At 36.0% G+C, this 12176-nt stretch overlaps 1 protein-coding gene across 1 annotated transcript in view; it reads left to right on the forward strand.

The window, feature by feature from the left end:
• The window catches only part of RYR2 (ryanodine receptor 2), a 794727-nt gene that overhangs the window by 596263 nt on the left and 186288 nt on the right, over positions 1-12176 (forward strand).

Genomic DNA, 12176 nt, shown 5'->3' on the forward strand with positions numbered 1-12176 from the left:
TAGAAATCAGATTATCTGATATTGTGTTGTTTCCTTCGAATTAATTTTCCTTATTTGATTAATTGTTTTTAATGTATAAAAGTCTGTCTCCCCCTGTATTCAGGGTCCAAGCCTAAGCTGAGGAAGTCTGGTCCTGATTTCTTGGGCAGTTGGCATTCATTGCTTAAGAAATTGATATGCTTGGAAGATTGAGCCATTATTTCCTCAGTCATTTAATCTTTCATTTGCTACAGGCTCTCTTTGATCATGGCTTTCAAGTTGTCCAGAAATTCTCAAATTATTTCTCCTTGATCTGTTTTCTAGGTCGGTTGTTCTTCCAATGAAATATTTTACATTTTCTTCTACTTTTTAAATTTTTTTGATGTTATTTTATTGTTTATTGGTATCTCATGTAGTCATTAGCTTCCACTTGTACAATTCTAATTTTTAAGGGTTATTTTCTTCAGTGAGCTGTTGTACCACCTTTTCCATTTGGCAAGTTCTGCTTTTTAAGGAGTTCTTTTCAGTGGGTTTTTGTGCTTCTTTTACCATTTGGCCTGTTCTGTTTTTTAAGTTGCTATTTTCTTCAGTATTTTTTTTGTGTGCCTCTTTTAGCAAGTTATTGACTCTTTTTTCATGATTTTCTTGTATCACTGCCATTTCTTTCCTCAATTTTTCCTCTGCCTCTCTTATTTGATTATTAAAATCCTTTTTGAGCTCTTCCAGTAATTCTTTTTGGGAACTGAGACCAATTCACATTTTTCCTTGAGGCTTTGGACATAGCAGTTTTGGCTTTGTTGTCTTATTCTAAGTTTGTTTTGATTCCTTGTCACCATAATTATTTTCTATAATTAGGCTCTTTTTTATTGTTTGCTCATTTTCCAGCCTATTTCTCTTAACTTTTAATTTTATATTTAAGTTGGGTTCTACTGCCACGATGGAGGGGGCACCATCCTAAGCTTCAGGTTTTTCTGTGTAGCTATTTTCAGAGCTAGTTTGGGGTGGTGGTCCTGTAAGTTTTCAGTTTTTCCAATGTAATATGATCTAAGGAGAGGTATTTGCTGCACTCCTGGCCTATGCTCTGGTCTGTGCATCACAAGCACTCTTTTTAACCCTGGAACTTTGACCAAGGTCCAAGTTCCCCTGTGGCCATAAGCTCTGGTGTGCTAGTACTCCTAGCCCTGGGACTGCAACCCAGGACTGCCACCCAGATCAGAGGGTGGTCAGTGTAACAGAGTCCTCCACACAGTATCAGCAAAGAGCCACAGCTGACTCAGTTGCCCCCAAGGCCTGCTGCTAGTTTGTTGGAGTGCAATGTCCTCCACCCTTATCCTGGTCAGCAGACCTTTCCTGCCAGTTTTTTAAGTTGTCTTGGACTGGAAAATTGTTTTACCCCATTCTATTGTGGGTTCTTCAACTCCAGAATTTGTGTTGAGGCATTACTTAAAGTTGTTTGGAGGGGAACGAGGGAGACCTCAGGCAAGTCCCTGCCTTTTTTTCCGCTGTCTTTGCTCTTTCCCCCAAACAGAGTTATCTTGACAACCCCTCTTACTGCAGCCTAAGTAGGCTTGGGTATTTCCAGAACAAAAACCTCCATAACAAAATCAAAAGAACAGTGACATTGGTGGCACAGATGTCTGTAGAATAGGGCTTCAGTGCAGACTTTCTAGGATCCACATGGAAATAAGTTTTCTAAGTGTTATCTTTTCTTATAATGAAAAGGAGGTAGCAGGTAGCAGAAGTTCATTTAATTTGAGGATTATTTTATTTTCTTTACTTTTCCAAAGCCCCAATTTTTCTTTTGTTTTCTCAAATCTTAAAGATGAGGTTTTAGTCAAAGTTAGGAAAATAATCTATTTCATATAGATTTGGCAATTTTATTACAGAGAAAAATATATATTGTTTTCTGAAAAGATAATTGAAAACTCATAAGAAATAAATAAGTTTAAATATAAAATAACAAGTTATTTAAAGCTCTTCGGTTAACCATGTCATTGAACTTAATAGTGGCTTGTACACACTCATGTTAATCATAATGAAACTATAAAGATTTATAGTACTATTGAGTCAGCTCTGAATTATGCTGCTATTTCTTTAGGAGTCATACCCCCATTCCATTGGGGGTATTCTGGCAAACTTATCTCTTGTATTCATTCATTCTGCAAGCATCTATTAAGCAGCTTAGCTGCTGAATATACAAAGACAAAACAAAATGCTCCCTGCCCTCATTTTGGTTATATTTCATTGAAGAGAAGGAGATGTTGAATAATTTGAACACAGGTTCAAAAAGGAAAAAGAACACAAAATACGTAAAAAGTAAATGCAAAATAATTTCTGGAGTTGCATGAGCAGCTGGAATAGGCCTCATATAGGAGGTAGCATATGAGATCTACTTTGAAAGGATTCTGAGAGGCAGAGGCAAAGAGTGAATGTGTTTTAGACATAGGAGTAACTTGTGCAATGGCATATACAGGACATAGCAGAGGCCAATTTCACTGGAACGTAGCATTTGCAAAGGAAAGTAATGTGCGATATGACTAGAAATGTGGTCCAGAATCAGATTGTGATGAGCTTTTAGATGTAGAAATAGAGGACTTTGTATTTTAACATAAAAAGCAGAGGGAGCCTCTAGCACATCTTGAACCAGGGGGTGATTTGGTTGGATCTGTGTTTTAAGACTATCAGTTTGGCAGTTGTGTGAAGAATGGATTTAAGAGCAAGTGGTCTGGAGGCAAAGAGACCAAGCAGAAAGCTCAGTGAGAGATGATCAGGGCTTGAATTAGAATGATTGGGATGTGAGTGAAGAAGAAGTGATAAATTACAGGATCTCATGGCTCTGTCCTGAATCCTTTTCTCTTCTCTCTCTATACTATTTCACTGGAAGTTCTTATCTCCCATGGATTCTATTATCATTTCTCTGCAGATGATTTACCTAGCCCTAACCTCTCGCTTGACCTCTAATCTTAAATCTCCAAATGCCTATTGTACATCTCAAACTGGATAATTTCATACGTATCTTAAACATAACATGTCTAAAACTGAACTAATTATCTTTGTCCCCAAAACCTCCCAATTTTTAAATTTCCATATCCCCATTGAGAGCATCACCATTATCACACTGTCATGGTGACCCAGATATGCAATCTAGTTGTCATCCTCAGTTCCTAACTCTTTTCTCCTTTCCCACCCCAACCCCGCATATTTATTTAATCATTTGCCAAATCCTATTGATTCTACTTTCCCAGAATCTCTGATATAAACCCTCTTTTCTCCTTTGGCACTGCTACCATCCTGTTGCAGGTCCTCATCATCTCATGTGTGGACTATTTCAGCAGCCTTGCAGTTGATCTCCCTGCCTCATCTGACCCCACTTTAGTCTATCCTCAATTCAGCAGTCAAAGTGATCTTGCTCAAATGCAGGTCAGACCATGTCATCTCTACCCCTATTTAAAAAATTCCAGTGGCTCCTTATTACCTCCAAGAACTAATATGTCCTCTGGTTTTCAAAGCCCTTCATAACCCGGCCCCTTCCTATTTTTCCAGTCTCCTTATACACCTTAACCTTTTCCACATACTCCATGAACAAGTGACACTAGCCTCCTTCCTATTGCTCACATATATCACTCCATTTCATGCCTCCTTGTGTTCACTGATGATTCCTCATGTTTGGAATTGTGTCCCTTAACATCTAAACTTCTTCCAAATACAATCTCACCATCCACAGGAAACCTTTCTTGATCTCTCTTAATGCTAGTGACTTGTCTCTGAGATTACCTCTAATTTACCTTGTGTATCTCTTGTTGGTACATAATTGTTTGCTTGTTGCCTCCCCGTTAGACCAAACTCCTTGAGACTAGGGACTGTTTTTGCCTTTCTTTACATGTCCAACTCTTAGCACAGTGCCTGACACATAGTAGGTGTTTAATAAGTCCTTTTGACTTTGATTTATGGAGGTAGAATGTACAAGACTGGCAATTATTTGGATATGGTAGTGTGGAAGAAAAAGAAAAGTCAACGTAGACTATCAAGTTGGGAATCAATTTGATTAGAAGAATTGTAGTGCCCTCAACAGAAATAGACAGGTTAGGAAGGGAGAGAGAGGTGGTGGTGTTATAGATGCAATTTTGCCATATAATTCTGTAGGGAATTTTGAATTCTTCAGAAATGTAGCACAAAATTCAATCATCCGGAGTAGTTTTGTTCATCTCAAATAGAAACAGTTCCTTTTGGAGGCACTGATTTAGAAAACTACAGGTTAACATTATCTGTATTGTGTTTTTGTAATTATTTTGTCAAGCATTTCCCAATTACATTTTAATCTGGTTCTATAGCAGTTTGCTGACCAGTGTGATACCTTTGCTCCAGACAATATGCCAAATCATTAAAGATCTTCTGATGTATAAAAGATATCTATAGTGACAGTTATATGGATGATGGCTAAGAGAGTGAAGGAACTTTCTGATTAAGCTATGCCTTTTACAGCACATTTTGGGCCACTGTTCTGATTTTATATTTAGCTTAACTCCCTAGTTCTTAGAACTCCCTTTGAACTTACCTAGCAGTCATCTGTAAAATTCTAGATATAGCTTGGAACAGTTAAATATTTAGAAGTTTTCTGTTTTAAGTAAAATATCAGGTATAATTTTTTATATCTTTTCAGAATATTTAAATATATGTTTCAGTCACTTATTAATGGCATCTCAAGAATTGATTTGGATTTGAAAATAACTTTTATTTTGTCTATGATGTATAAGGCATTATGGTAAGTGGTTTATGATACAATGAAAAACTATAGTCCTTGTTGTCAAGGACTGTATTTTCTAATGGAGAATGTGACATATGCAATTAATATGAGATAAAGTATGATAGGAAGAAAGGAGACATGTAGATAAAATCTTTTAGGGAAATTTGAAAAAGGAGGGATCACTTTAAGCTGAGGTTATCAAGAAAAGCTTAATGGAAGACAAAACCACTGAGTTGAACCTTTGAGAGAGAAAATTGTTTTAATAAGCAGAAATAAAAAAGGAATGCATTCTGAGGGTATAATAAAGACATCATAGATGCATGGAGATAGGAGACGGCAGGATGAAATCAAAGTAAAACTTGGCTATGTGGTACAGGTGACTTATGTGAAGTAAGCCTAGAAAGGTAGGCTAGTGCCAGATTGTGGAGGCCTTTAAATAAAAGACAAAGCCATTTGTATTTTATCTTATAAAATCCTTTATCCTTTAACCAAAAGGGAGTCAGTGAAGGTTTTTGAACAGGGAAGGACATGTCCAGATTTGTACATTTAAAAGATTATTTTTGAGGCAGCTAGGTGGTACAGTGACTAGAGCTCTGGCCTTGGAGTCAGGAGTACATGAGTTCAAATCCAGCCTTAGACACTTAACACTGTGTGACCTTGGGCAAGTCACTTAACCCCGATCATCTCACAAAAAAAAAAGAAAGGAAAAAGAAGAACCAAGGATTAAAAGATTATTTTCACAGCAATGTGAAGAGTGGATTGCAAAGGGAAGAGATTAGAAGTAAGAAAGTCAGAAGACTGTGACAATTGACCTGAAAGGTTTATGAGGACCTTAGTTAGCACAGTACCAATGTCACTGGACAGAAAAGGATTGATGTGAAAGATGAGGAGATGACAAGATCAGGCAATTTTTTTTGATGTGGGTGGTGAGGGAGAGTGAATAGTAAATTTGGACTTTTAGTTTTTAATCCTTGTGACAGGGATGGTATTAGCGTCATCAAGAGAACAAGATAGTTGAGAAGAGGAGCAGGCTTAGGGATAAAGATGATTACTTCAGTTTTGGACGTGTTAATTTGAGATTTAAATTGAACATCAAAATGGAGATGGACTATACAAGACTGTGAGACTGGAGCTCAAAGTAAAGATCCTTTCTGGATATATAGATTTGGTAGTCATTTTGATAGTGCTATTGATCTTTGAAGCCATAGAAATGGAAGATATCACCAACAGAGAGTATAAATAGAAGAACAAGGCAGAACCTGAGATATATCTTAAGTTTCATCATCTATAAAATGATGGACTAGATGACCTCTGAGGTCCTTTCCACAGATCATCTAATACATGCTTGTGAGTTAGGAAGAAGAAGATGAAACAGTAAAAAAGATTAATAAGGAGTTATCAAACAGATAAGGGGAGTATCAGGGAAAACAGTGTTACAGAAACCATGTAGAGAGGTGGTAAACATCGGTTTCAAATGCAGCAAAAATGAAGAAAAGTTTCCTTTTAAGTTAGCAAATAAAATGTCTCGTGTGTTATACATATACACATAGATTGTGTAATATTTATCAGAGATCAGCAAACTGGTGGGTTAAAATTATGTTAACACTTCTTTCAGTTGAATAATTTGTTTAACTGATGGCTACTAGCTTCATCGAGGGCTATTAACAAATACTATCTTATTAAGCCTGGCAAAATAATAATTTTAATTTGGATTTGTTCCTTTATTGCTCTTTTTTTTTTAAACAGCATTGTAATATACTGTCTTTAATGTATGCTCACTCTTTCTAGAAACACACATACATACCCCCTACCCATATACACACAAACACACACAAGCGCACACACCTCCACTGAACTCTCTTTTAAAGAAAGAACAAAAATTGTTTCTCTCTCTCTCTCTCTCTCTCTCTCTCTCTTTTCCCTCCCTCCCCCTCTTCCCTCCCTCCCTCTCCATTTACCTCTCCCTCTCCTCCTTCCTCCCCTGTGTGTGTGTGTGTGTGTGTGTATATATGTTGTGGTGAAAATTTATCAATATTAATATTTTCTATTTATATAATGAATTATATATATAAATATAATTTACATATATGGAAGGGATACTTATGAATAATATATAATTGTGTATGTATGTGTACACAAAATACATATTTAAGTCTGGATCTGAATTTTAGATATATTCATTAGAGAAATATGTGTTTGTTAGATTATATGTTATATCTGAATTTAGCACTTTTCAAGCTTTCCTGTCAAATATGCAAGCTAGAATATCATTGTGCTCTCACTCCATAGTCATTTAATGGATATGAAAGAAATGTGTCCTTAATTCAAATGTAATTTCTCTTCCTACCAGATTTTTAAAAATATTAATTTTTTTCTGTCCAAATCTAAAAGTTAGGGAGTAAAATTACTATTTCTCTATATATCTCCACATTTTTATGGGTGGTATGTAGTAGAATTTTTGGCACATTGTTAATAATTAAGCATATATCTATTTTATTATAGCTAAATAGATAATATATACATATATGATACACGTTTATGTTGCCAAGGGTAATAACTTCAGCGTTCTGTATAGAAATAGTAGAGAAGATGTGATTTTTAAGAAAAAAAAATAAGCTAGTAAAAAGAAAAAAGACCTTGTCTTCTTGTTCTTTCTACAGGAAAGTCAATATTCAGAATTTATTGCGTTATAATATATAAGCATTATAAAACATAAAGGCTTTTAGTTGAGCTTTTAGATGACCTTGATAAATTTTGAATATTGAAGAGATTGTGTTCTCACCATAACTCTACAGAAACATTTAGGAATTAAAATGCCATTGTCTCTATTGACCATAAAAGCCTTATCATAACATTATTTTTGTTACTTTGTCTCATAATGAGGGTCTCATCAGAATAAATTATACAAACCTAATAGAATCATTGGTTCTTAAAATCGTCTATGATATAAAGACTTGCATTTTTAATTTTTCAAAAAATTACCTTGAAAGTAAGTTAGCTTTCCAAAAACTGGATCAGCAATTTATTTCTATGGTGCTTTGGGAAAAATCTTAGGAATAGTTGATTTTTTTGTTTCCATTGGAAGGAATAAAAGGGAAGTGAGGTCAAGGAGAGTTACTTACATCTCCAAAAAAGGTGAACTGAAAATCTAACAAAATTTTACCATTTATTATGTCTATTGTATAAGATATATAGAAAGATAAATAGATATTGTTTATTGCCTTTCTCCTCCTTTTCTCAGCTTATATACCTGGGCTTACCTCAGGACCTGAACCTCAGACATAAGTCTCTCACTTCTACAACTCAATCCAGCACCTATGGCCCAAGCACTTGATTTAAAAAAAAAAAAAACAAGGCCCACTATTTGCTGTTATAGGATTATTGAAGGTATGACTTGTAGACAAAAGTTATACTATGGATGACAAACTTCCATTTCTTACTCTTCCAATCCCAGTGATACAAAATTGCCATCTGTATGTTCAAAAACAATTTGCTATCACCACTTCCTTGTCTCACATCCCTATCTGCCTCACCCACACTTCTTCCATGGAATACCTGACTTCCTCAGAAGACTCTGTATCCATAGTTATCCTTGACAATACTGTCTGCACCTATTGTCATCCCAGGCACATTGGTCCAGAAGGAAGATTTGGTATAAACCTTGCTCCCCATTGCCACTTTAATTCCCTCTCTCAAGTGCCATCGTTTAGCAACCTTTCATATTTTGAGGTTTACTCTATCCAGATATATCACTCAATAGAGATCCTAGAGGTAAGTTATATCTAATACTATCCCTTAAGTCATTCTTCCTCCTTTCTCAAGGAGTTTCAATTCCTTTCTCTAGTTCCTATCCTTATACTACAGACTGTTGTTATATATGATATTGCCTCAAACATTCTGACCTCCTAGTTCCTCTTATTTCTCGACTTTCATGAATTCATTCCACCTCAGTCTCATAAGCTAGTCACAAATCCTTCATCAATAATTCTGAAATGCCTTTATCGGACCATAATCTGTCATTTTAAATCTTACTATTCCTTATGCCTCTTGAAGCTATTCTTTGTCCTTATGATCTCTAGTTCTTCCACTTCTCAGTTTTATCCTAGCTATCACCTCTGTTCTTCACTTTACTTTTCTCCCTGCTTAAAGTTGACCCCATAGTGGACTATTTCAGCATAATGCTATCTTTACTTCATTGTTCTTTCATTACTTATGCCTTACCAAACTCCCTACCGCTATATGATTTCACAAATTGTAGCACTGCCAGAAGAAGTCACACATCTCTACTGATTGAGCCTTCTACAAATTTTATTATCTTATCTCAACTCTCTCCTCACTGTACAATCCTTTTACTCCCCAGATGGATGTTCTGTCATATTTCCATCACAGGCTATTTCAAATATTCTTTTCTCTTCTTAAGCATCTAACACCTCTTCTCTCTGACCTTTCCACTCTCAGCTGAGTATCTTGCCTCATACTTTACTGAGAAAATGAAAGCTATGCTCTTTTAGCTCTCTCTTGCCCTCTTCTCAAAAAACCTTGACATCAATCAATGCATTTATTAAGGAATTTTTATGTGCCAGGTACTATGCTAAGTTCTGTGTATATAAAGACAAAAGCAAAATAGTTCCTACCATCAAGGAGCTTACATTCTAATGATCATGTATAGGTATATGAAAATAACATAAAAAACAGATGAAAAGTTAATTTTGCATGGAAAAATAGGCAGAGCACAGTATAGGAAAAACCACTTAAAGAAGGAAAACATAAATTCCAAGCGGCAGAGGTGAAGAGAGAAAACATTCTGTTCGTATAATACAATCAATGCAAAGGCATAAAGACAGAAAAGAGCATAATAGATGTAAAAAATAGTAAAAATGCAAATATAAATGGATCATAAAGTACATGGAGAGTAGCAGAGCATAAAAAGAGTGGAAGGGTTGGAAAGAACTAGATTGTGAAGAGATTTAAATACCAAACAGAGAAGTTCATATTGGATCCTAGAAATAATAGGGAACAACTGGAAATTTATTGAATAGGGCTGTGACATGTTCAGACCTGCACTTTAAGAAAATCACTTCATCATTTCTCTGAAAGATAGATTAAAGCAGAGAAAGATGTGAGGTAGAAAGCCTAAGTAGAAGGCTATTACAGTAGTCCAGGAGGGAGAAAATGAGGACTTGACCAAGAGTGATAACTATATGGTAGACAGAAGGTGATATATGTGGCAGATATTGGAACAGAAATGAGTGAAGAATCAATAATGGCAACAAGGTTATGAGAATGGGTGAATGAAAGGCCCATCAGCAGTACTAAGGAAGTTCAGAAAGGGGATGAGTTTTCAAGGAAAGATAATGAGTACTTAATTAGAAAATGTATTTGACATGCCTCCAGGACATCCAGCTGAAATGCCCGGTCGGCAGTCATATCTCAGGAGAGATTCTAGATATATACTAGATATATAGATAAGGGAGTCTTATGAATAAAGATGATAATTGAACCTATGGAAGATGATGATGCTACCAAGCGACAGAGTATAAAGACAAAAGAGGCATAACTTTGAGGTATGCCCACGGTTAGTGGGCGTGGTATGGATGAAGAACTAGTAAAGAAGACTGAGAAGTGCTCAAATATATAGGAGGAAAACCAGATGGGAGCAGTCATTAAAATTCAGAGAGAAGAAAATGTTCAGGAGGAGGTAGTCAACAATGTCAAATGCTGGAGAGAAGTCTGAAAGGATGAAGACTGAGAAAAAAAAATTAAAATCAGCAAATAAGAGATTAATGGTAATTCTGACAGCAAAGTGGCACAGTGGATAAAGTACTGAGCCTGGAATCAGGAAGACCTTAGTTCAAATCTGGTCTCGGATACTTACTAGCTATGTGACCCTGGGCAAATCATTTAACTCTGCCTCAGTTTCCTCATCTTTAAAATGAGCTGAAGAAGGAAATGGTAAATCATTCTAGTGTCTTTGCCAAGAAAACCCCAAATGAGGCCTGAAGAGTGGACACAACTGAAATGACTGAACTGGAAAGAGCAGTGTCATTTGAGTGATGAGAGCAGAAGCTGGATTGCAGAGAAGAAAAAAAAAGTGAGAGGAAAGAAAGTGGAGGCAGTGAGTAAAGACAATTTTTTAAGGAGTTTGGCTGAGAAAGAGAGAAGAAATACAGGATAAGGAGTATTGCAGGACTTAGAATTTTTTTTTTTTTAAGAAAGGAGGAAACATAAAGAAAGTGGAGGCAGTGAGTAAAGACAATTTTTTAAGGAGTTTGGCTGAGAAAGAGAGAAGAAATACAGGATAAGGAGTATTGCAGGACTTAGAATTTTTTTTTTTTTAAGAAAGGAGGAAAAATAGGTATGCTTTTAAGTGGCAGGGAGGGAAAAGCAGATAGGGAGAGATTGGAGATTAGAGAATAATAGTACGGGCAATATTCTAGAGAAGATGGAAAGGGATGAAATCTATATCAACATATAGGAGGTTGACTTGGTGAGAAAGGCTGCTTCTTCATTAGAAACAGAAATTAAAAAAAGGAAGTAGTGGGGACAAGGTAATATTAAAACATGTCTGCAGTTGAGGTATAATGGGTTCTAGGAGTTAAGCAGATTGAGGAAATAGGAGGTTAGGGCATTTAAGGATACGTTATAATGCATGTTGAAGGTATGTATGAAGGTAGGTGTTGCTGGAGACAAGTTTCTGGCTGTTAGCCAGAAACTGCACTCATTAAGAAAAGAGCAAGAATGTCCTGGGGGTCAATAGATGATAGCGCCAGGATGAGGATAAATGTAATTTGGATAGATTAAGCTTCACTTCCTTTCCTCCTTTTCACTGGTCTTTGATGAAGTATTAACCCTTCTCTTCATCTTAAAAAAAAACAACAAAAAAACCCTCACTTGACCTTGTTTCTGTTCCCTCAACCTACCATTTTTATATCTTGCCTCCCTTCCACAGTGAACTCCTAGAAATAGCTTCTTTCATTCCCTTCTCTCTAATCATTCATTTCTCAACCCATTTTGCCTGTTTACCTCATTCAACTGAAACTGCTGTCTCCAAATTGCCCAGTGATTTCTTAATTGCTAAATACAATGACCTTTTCTCCTTTCTCATTTTTATTGACCTCTCTGCAGCATTTGAAACCACTACTTACATTCTCTTCCTAGATATTCTCTCTTCTTTGGGTTTTTGTAATATTAATCTCTCTTGGTTCTCCTATCTAACCACTCCTTAGTCTCCTTTCTTGTGTCATCATTCATATCACACTCTCTAAATGTGGGCATACTCTAAGATTCTGTTTGGGGACCTCTTCTGTCTTAAATGCATTCTCTATTTCCTCATCAATTTCCGTGGGTTCACTTCTATGCAGGTGACTCCCCGATATCTATCTACATCTATTCATAGTCTCTTTCCAGAACTTCAGTTCTGAATCACTGATTGCTGTTAAATATTTTAAACTGA

This window comes from Phascolarctos cinereus, unplaced genomic scaffold, assembly GCF_003287225.1.
Source record: "Phascolarctos cinereus isolate Bilbo 61053 unplaced genomic scaffold, phaCin_HiC Scaffold_5;HRSCAF=322, whole genome shotgun sequence".
Lineage (NCBI taxonomy): Eukaryota > Metazoa > Chordata > Mammalia > Diprotodontia > Phascolarctidae > Phascolarctos > Phascolarctos cinereus.